Genomic DNA, 9,540 nt, shown 5'->3' with positions numbered 1-9,540 from the left:
ACCACCACCCACACCACCGACTTGCCTTGGGATGGAGGCAAATCGGTGATAAAATCCATGGAGATATGTGTCCAAGGTCTCTGGGGAATGGGCAACGAACGCAGTAAGCCCGCTGGTCGGGACCTGGGAGTCTTGGACCTAGCACAAACCTCACAAGCGGCGACGTAGGCCTTAACGTCTTTAGGCAACCCAGGCCACCAATAATTTCTGGTAATGAGGTGTTTGGTACCCAGGATGCCTGGATGGCCAGATAGTGCGGAGTCATGATTTTCCCTAAGTACCCTTAGCCGGAATTGCAGGGGAACAAACAGCTTGTTCTCAGGAAGGTTCCCGGGAGCTGCACCTTGATCAGCAGCAATTTCAGAGACTAAATCAGAATCGATCGAGGAAATGATTATACCTGGAGGCAAAATACAAGCAGGATCTTCCTCCGAAGGAGGGCTGGCCATGAAGCTACGCGACAGTGCATCAGCCTTAATATTTTTAGACCCAGCCCTATAGGTAACCAAAAAATTTAATCTGGTAAAAAATAACGCCCATCGAGCTTGTCTCGGGTTTAGCCTCCGGGCAGATTCTAGGAAAACCAGATTCTTGTGGTCGGTAAGGACCGTTACCTGGTGCCTAGCCCCCTCCAGGAAGTGGCGCCACTCTTCAAATGCCCATTTAATGGCTAAGAGTTCGCGGTTGCCAATATCATAGTTACTTTCAGTTGGCGAAAACTTCCTGGAGAAGTAGGCACAGGGGCGGAGATGGGTGAGGGAGCTGGTACCCTGGGACAAGACAGCCCCCACTCCCACCTCAGATGCGTCAACTTCCACGATAAATGGCTCCATTTGGTTGGGCTGAACCAGCACCGGGGCCGAGACAAAGCACTTCTTAAGGACCTCAAAAGCCTGGACAGCCTCAGGCGGCCAGTGGAGGAGATCAGCACCTTTGCGAGTGAGGTCCGTAAGGGGCTTAGCGATGACTGAGAAGTTAGCAATAAATCTCCTGTAATAATTAGCGAACCCCAAAAAACACTGTAACGCCTTCAGGGAGGCAGGTTGGACCCATTCCGCCACAGCCTGAACCTTGGCGGGGTCCATGCGGAATTCATGAGGAGTGAGGATTTGACCCAAAAATGGAATCTCCTGTACCCCAAACACACATTTTTCGGTTTTGGCAAACAGTTTATTTTCCCGAAGGACCTGGAGCACCTTCCTGACATGCTCCACGTGGGAGGACCAGTCCTTGGAAAACACCAGTATGTCATCAAGGTACACTACCAGAAAAATCCCCAGGTAATTTCTCAAAATCTCATTTATGAAATTCTGGAAGACCGCAGGGGCATTACACAACCCAAAGGGCATGACGAGGTATTCGAAATGGCCTTCGGGCGTGTTAAACGCAGTCTTCCACTCATCCCCCTCTTTGATGCGAATAAGGTTATACGCCCCCCGTAGATCCAATTTAGAAAACCATTGGGCCCCCTGAACCTGATTAAAGAGATCAGGAATCAAAGGAAGGGGATACTGGTTCCTTACCGTGACCTTATTCAGGCCACGGTAGTCAATGCATGGCCTAAGACCACCATCCTTCTTCCCCACGAAGAAGAAGCCAGCACCTACCGGAGAAGAAGAGGGACGAATGTAACCCTTGGCCAGGGATTCCTGGATATACACTCTCATAGCTTCACGTTCGGGACAAGAAAGATTAAATATCCTACCCTTAGGAAGCTTAGCTCCTGGTACCAATTCGATAGCGCAATCGTATTCTCTATGAGGAGGTAACACTTCGGAGGCCTCCCTAGAGAAAACATCAGCGAAGTCCTGAACAAACTCGGGTAGCGTATTCGCCTCCTTAGGGGGAGAAATAGAATTAACAGAAAAACATGACGTACAACATTCATTACCCCATTTGGTTAGCTCCCCAGTATTCCAGTCAAACGTAGGATTATGCAACTGCAACCAGGGAAGACCTAGAACCAAATCGTACGATAATCCCTGCATCAACGGTACAGAGCATTGCTCCAAATGCATGGAGCCAACAAGGAGTTCAAAAACAGGGGTATGCTGTGTAAAATAACCATTAGCAAGAGGAGTGGCGTCGATACCCACTACCGGGACAGGTTTAGGCAAATCAATCAGAGGCATAGCAAGAGACATAGCAAATTCCACAGACATGATATTAGTAGAGGACCCTGAATCCACGAAGGCACTGCCGGTAGCAGACCTACCACCAAAAGAGACCTGAAAGGGAAGCAAGATCTTAGTACGTTTCATATTTACTGGAAATACCTGTGCGCCCAAGTGACCTCCCCGATGATCACTTAGACGCGGAAGTTCTCTGGCTGCAACCTTACGCTTAGGACAGTTGTTCACTTGATGTTTGTCGTCCCCACAGTAGAAGCAGAGACCATTCTTCCTGCGGAATTCTCTACGTTGTTGGGGGGACACGGAGGCCCCGAGTTGCATAGGTATCTCTGAATCTTTCGGGGAGGAACGAAGCAACGGAGCTTCGGGAGGCATCATGGGGGAGTCGGAGGAGAAAACACATAAACGTTCACGTTGTCGTTCCCTGAGACGTCGGTCAAGTCGTATCGCTAAAGCCATAACCTGGTCTAGGGAGTCAGAAGAGGGATAGCTAACTAGCAGGTCTTTCAGGGCATTCGACAGACCCAACCTAAACTGGCACCTTAAGGCTGGGTCATTCCACCGAGAAGCTACGCACCACTTCCGAAAGTCAGAGCAATACTCCTCAACAGGTCTCTTACCCTGACTTAAGGTCACCAGCTGACTCTCGGCAAAGGCAGTCCTGTCAGTCTCGTCATAAATAAGTCCAAGAGCAGAAAAGAAACAATCAACGGAGGAAAGTTCAGGGGCGTCAGGAGCCAAGGAGAAGGCCCACTCTTGGGGCCCTTCCTGGAGCCGGGACATAATTATACCCACCCGCTGGCTCTCAGAACCTGAGGAATGAGGCTTTAAACGAAAGTAAAGCCTACAACTCTCCCGAAAGGAGAGAAAAGCCCTCCGGTCCCCTGAGAACCGGTCGGGCAACTGGAGGTGGGGTTCAAGAGGTGCGGTGAGGGGAACTACCAGGGTAGCATCAGGCTGGTTGACCCTCTGAGCCAGGGCCTGGACCTGTAGGGAGAGACCCTGCATTTGCTGAGCCAGGGTCTCACGGGGATCCATAGTGGTGTCAGGGACCAGGGGTAGACTAGGTATGGGCTTGTTATTATGTAGTGGCAGGGGGTAGGGAGACGGACAAGTGAGCCCTAATCTACCCGCCACTCTGTCCCTGCCTACTTGCAACGACCCGCCCTAGGCGACGGGGTACAACTGGGCGGCGGTCCCTGCGCTCAGTAAGTGCACGACAAACACGACAAACATACAAGGAACACAAGCAAGGAAAAGGGGCCATTGCCCACGGCAACACCGTGAGCAACCAGAGTGGTGAACGAGCCGAGTCAAGCCAGGAGTGTGCGAGGTACCAAACGAAAAGCAGAGGAGTAGTCGGTAAGCCAGGGTCTGTATGGAGCAGGATCAAAAATAGCAGGAGCTGTAGCTGGGCCAGGAAACCACAAGGAGGGAAACACAAGCAATAACAAGCACCGAGGGACAGGAAGTGCAGGCTTAAATAGACCGAGGGCGGGAGCTAGCTGAGTCTGGCCAGGTTACGATAGGCTCTCCCACTCCTAAGCCTGCCAGCCTGAATGGTGGAAGCAGGAGTCAGTCTCAGGGATGTATTCTCAGGTGCTGACTGATTAGTTCTGGGAGTTAACCCCGCTGTGCCTGGCAGATCCTTTACAGGTATGTTCATACATTGCATGTTTTTTTTTACAACTAAAGCATACCTCCCCACTCGATCGATAGCCCATGCCATTACTTTATGATTGGTGGGGATCCAATCTATGGGTCCCCGACCTGAGAATGAAGGGGCCGCAGTGCTGATTTAATACTGTGCCCCCTTTACTGTTTTTCCCTGTACAACAGCACCCCAGCTACCCGGTGGTGCAAGGAACTGCAGCACGACCCCATTCACTCGAATGGAGCGGCGCTGCAGTTCAGGACACAGCAGGTGGCCGAGATGCCGCCATGCATGGAAAAACAGTGAAGGGGACAGAAGGCTAAATCAGAGCTGCGGCCACTTCTTTAATTACTGTTGTTACATCTCAGAGTAGCTGTATTAATTATTCATGGTTTTTAAGATCTCTACTTGCTGCTATTCAATGTAATATTCATTGTTTACTTTCAGTGAATAAACTTCTGTCCATAGTCATGTGATGGACACACAGGTGCTGGGATTGTAAGGGTATCTTCACACGCAGTCAAAAACGTCTCAAAATACGGAGCTGTTTTCAAGGGAAATTTTTTGAGCAACTTGCGTATTTCGCAGTGTTTTTCGCAGCATTTTCGCAGCTTTTTTTACGGCTGTTTTTGGGGCTGTTTTCATTGGAGTCAATGAAAAACGGCTCCAATTACGTCCCAAGAAGTGTCCTTCACTTCTTTTGACGAGCCGTCATTTTACGCGCCCTATTTTGACAGCGGCGCGTAAAATGACAGCTCGTCTGCACAGAACATCGTAAGACCCATTGCAAGACCCGTTTGCCGACGTATTGGAGCCGTCTTTTCAGGCGTAATTCGAGGCGTATAAAGCCTCCATTACGTTTGAAAAGAGGTCGTGTGCACATATCCTCACACAGATCTGAAACACATAGGCTGAGTTCACACGTGGCGGATACACTGTGTAATAGCACACAGCGCATACGTCCTGTCTACCGCAGGGAATTCCGGGCAAAAACGCGCACCAAACTGGTGCAGTTTTCCGCCCGGAATGTCCGCTGCAAAAAGCTGCAGCAATAAAGCCGGCCAGCCTCCTGGGATGACGTCTGTGATTGGCTGCAGCAGCGGTCACATGGGATGAAGCGTCTTCTCAGGAGGATGAAACAGACTCCTAGGTAAGTTTAAAAACGTCATTAAAATACATCCGTCACACGGCTGATCTACACGCTCGTCTGAATAAGGCATGACTGTAACGAGCCGTGCACCTGTGTGTCATCACATGACCATGGACAGAAATATATTCACTGGAAGTGAACAATGAAAGTTCCTACTGAATAACAACAAGCCGTGAGGAATTAATACAGAAAGTATACTTTTAATGATACGAAAAATAAAATTTGTTTGCTAAAAAAGGACAACCCCTTTAAACGCTTCCCTACATCCGCCGTATATATGCGGTGCATGTCGGGTGGGGGAGTGTGGAGTGGCCTCACGGGTTACAGCCGACACTTCAGGGTAACGAGCAGTATCCCGTTTAACCCGTTAAATGCCATTGTCAATAGCAACCTTGGCATTTAAATGACTAGAAACAGACGGGCGGCCCCCTGTATCACTGCACCGCCCCAACCCCCCCCCCCCCGCGATGTGATCGCGGGGTGGCGTTGGTTGTCATGGCAGTCTGAAGGCCTGATAAGGACCCCCAGATCTGCCATCTTTGAAGGTCTTCATAGGAGAGTGTCAGTATCACGGTATACTGCAATGCATTAATATTGCAGTATATCCTGCAAGTTAGATCGCTGGTTCCAGTCCCCTAAATTAAAAAAAACATAATAATTTTTAAAAAAAAGTTAGAAAAAAAAAAAGTTAAGGTATCGACGCATCTGTAAAACGAGTCTGAACTATTACAATATATAATTATTTCGACAGCACGGTGAACGAAGTAAATAATTAAAAACACCAGAATCGCTGTTTTTTGGTCACTTCAACTCCCACAAAAAATTGAATCAAAAGTCATCAAAAAGTCTCATGTAATTAAAATTACAGCTCGCCCCCTAAAAAAATCGACGGAAAAATACAAAAGTTATGGCTCTCAGAATGTGGCGACAAAACTCAAATTTTATTTTTAACAATCAGTTTTTTCCTTGTAAAAGTAGTAAAATATAAAAAAAACTATATAAATATAGTATCACCGTAATCGTATTGAACCGCAGAATAACGTTAGCTGCCGTTTTTACCGCACGGTGAACGCCGAAAAAACCAAACCCCCCTAAGAATTGAGGAATCGCTGTTTATTTCCTATTCCACCCCACAAATATTTGTTTTCCAGTTTCCCACTACGTTATATGGTACAATAAATGGCCCTCATACAGCAATATTGATGGAAAAATAAAAAAGTTATGGCTTTTGGAAGCTGGGGAGGAAAAAACGAAAGTGAAAATACAAAAAATGGCTGCGGCGGGAAAGGGTTAATGGGACTGAGTTGTAATACCAGGTACAGCCGTAACTTTGTGATATAAAATGTAGCCATTTTGCTCTCACCACACCCTCTCATAACCTACAAGCGAACAAACAGGGTATGCCCGCACATAGCAATAAACACTGGATTTTCTGCATCGTAATACAGTAGCAGCAGTAATCTCATCCACACACTGCCAAAAAAATCGTTCATAAATTGACCTGCAGTGCTATTTTTAATCCGCATCATGTCAATTTATGTTTTGGAATCACTGCTTTTCTGTTGCAGATTTTCCCTATTGAATTCAATGGGGTTGTAAAACCTGCAACAAATAGCAATTGTTGCGATTATTGCAGCGGAAAAGCTCAGAAAAAAAACCCCTTACACTTCTCCGTCAAGGCCAGCCTTCTTAGTTGATGTTTCATCCCATTTGACTGCTGCAACCAATCACAGATGACGTCATGACTACGGAGACCGGGGTAAGTATAAGCTTTTTTTTTTAAACACTGTTTTCTGCAGTGGACATTCCACCAGAAAAATTGCACCACAAGTTGGTAATGTGTACGTTTACGCAGCGTATCTGCCCTGTGTGACATCTTAAATGTTGTCTCTTTTCTAAGTCATTCATTTGTAAACTTGCCTGATGAAGGGGTCTTTGTGCTCTGAAAACTTGCATTTATAAATTTTATGGTTAGCCAATAAAGGTATCATACCTACTATACTTTTGTCTTTTTTGACACAAAAGTACTAGTGCAGAAAAAATAATTTATATGGTCTCTATTCACATAACCACGAATGGGTTAGTGAGAAAACGCCTCTATAAACAACAATGAATATCCAAAGAAAACAAGGCAGTTACGCAATTTGGCCTAACAAAAGTTCTGAATATAGTGTATTGGTTCCTAGTCACATCCTCAGACAAGACTACTATACCCTATCCAGACCCCAGAACAGTCTACTATCCCCTAGACAGACCCCAAACCAGATAACTATCCCTTATACAGACCCCAGACCAGGCTACCAGTTTCCATGATACAGAACCCAGACTAGAATACTATCTCCTATAAACACCCCAGATCAGACTACTATCCCCATTACAGAACGCAGACCAGACTACTATCTCCTATTCAGACCCCAGACCAGACTACTAGTACTAGAGAGAGCAGGCCGAAGGAGGAATGCGCCGGCGCGCCTTCATGAGGTCATGAAGGAGAACAGTCTCTTTCACTTGCTGGATCGTTGGTGGTAGTTGAGCAATGGCCACACAGCCCCATGTAGATAGTGCAACTACCCCTGTAGATATCGCCTCACACCCCCCCCCCCCCCTGTAGATAGTGCTATATTCCCCCAGGGACCTCCCAACCATCCTGGATTCAGTAGGTCGTTCCCGGATTCCGGGCGGTGTCCCGGGCGGCCAGGGGTACGTTCCACTTTCAACTGTATCTGCGTCCTCAGGACGTGGCTACAGTTAAACCTAATGCTGAAGCAAGGAACAGTCAGGTCTGCGGTCTTTTTAACCGGGCCGAGTTTGAGATCCCTGCTCTAATGTCAGATCATACTGAGACAAAATGATTGAGGAGCAGTAACTGCAGATGTTGCCTTATACACTCATTTCTTATATTCATAACTCAAGTCATCTGTCTTCGTACATCCGTCAGGGTGGAGTATTCAGTATAGGACCTGCTATAACTTCATTCTACACACACAAGAAGCATCAGAAACACGTCTGTTTTCTCTACCAGAGATAGTATATTTTTTTATCTTGACCGAGCCCCATCCCCCATTTTCACTTCATGGTGCAATCAAAGCAGATACTTTATCTCTCCTCTTTATCAAGATGCTGCAAAGATGACTAAACTACAGACCTACACCACAGGTCCCTTGAGCCCTCCAGAGGAAATGATTCTGACAGCTCACCCTCCATCTATAGAGAACATGCACAGCTCATCTTTAATTGCCTCTAAAACTTATCGTTATCATTGTACACGCTGGACATATTATCAATAAGGTCAGATAGTTTCTTTATTAATGAACCCATAGGACAGGGCTTGGCAACCTTTTTTGTATGTTGTGCCAAAAAAAAAGAAAAAATCAATGACGAAGTACTAAGTGTGCCATGCATATATAAAAGTCATATAAGACAAACTGTTACCACGTATTTCACATAGAACAATCAGTTAATTAAACTTATATTTCAGTGTGACTCTCACGTTGGGTACGTGGACCCACTAGGCCGTATCGCCTTGACGGTATGGCAGCCGGCCAACAGGACTCAGGTCACAGTCTATAGTTCGTATAGTGTACCTGTGGTAGCTCGGACAGTAGTAAGACAAGCTTGGCTTGGACTAGGCAGCAGGCAGGCGCCAAGTGGAGGTATACAGCACAGCATGACTTCAACTCAACGCGGCACTTGACCAGGATTCCACGGGATACAGGTGACCGGTAGAAGGAACGGGAAACACTGGAAACTGGGAAACACTAGGAGACCATTTGCTTAGACAAACTTAAGGCAAGACAACAAGGCTCAGGCAAGGCAAGAAGGGGCTGTGCCCCTCTTATAGTCCAGGGTGCTCAAAGGTTAATTTTGACTTTAACTCAGGTGCATGCGCTGGCCCTTTAAGAGCGGGCACGTGCATGCGCACGCACCCTACGGAACCCGGCCGAGGTAAGCGGAAGTGAGCACTGGCGTCTCCTAAGGAGGAGGCTGGGGCCAGTGCTCGCAGATCCATGGCTGCGGCCGTCAGGAGATGAGTGAGCCTGACGGCCCGCGGCCATGGCCATGACTGACCCTTGTCCATGACTTTCTTTGCAAAGATGATCCATCTGTGGTGCGTACAAGGCTACTGAACAACATCTGGGGGGTGCACATAGGAGAGATCGTCGCTACTGAACACCTGCTAGGGGGAACTTCACACAGGAGAGACCGTGGCTACAGAATACCAGCTAGGGGGCGCTGCACATCGGACAGAGAGCTGACAACTTTTGCTAACTTCTTCTTCTACACAGCGGTTACTGAACGCCGTCCTTGTGGTGCTGATCTCTAGGAGAGAGCAGAGTTTCATTATGCACTTGGCGACGCTGAACACCAGGAGAGATACCGGTGCTGCATTGTGTGCTTGCCAAGTGTTCAGCTGGGACAAACACAATGAAGCACTGCTCTCTCTCCTAGTGATCACCGCCGCCAAGCGCCTTATGAGGGGCCGCTTTGTGTGCAATGCCCTTAAGCACATAACGGCTCTGGACACTAAGACAGGGAAGTGTGCCAGCAGACCATGCCCAAAGTGCTGGCTGTGGCACTGGTGCCAGGGGTTGCTGACCCCTGCC

Source organism: Rhinoderma darwinii, chromosome 10 (assembly GCF_050947455.1).
Source record: "Rhinoderma darwinii isolate aRhiDar2 chromosome 10, aRhiDar2.hap1, whole genome shotgun sequence".
Lineage (NCBI taxonomy): Eukaryota > Metazoa > Chordata > Amphibia > Anura > Rhinodermatidae > Rhinoderma > Rhinoderma darwinii.
Note: the sequence above shows the minus strand (reverse complement) of the source record.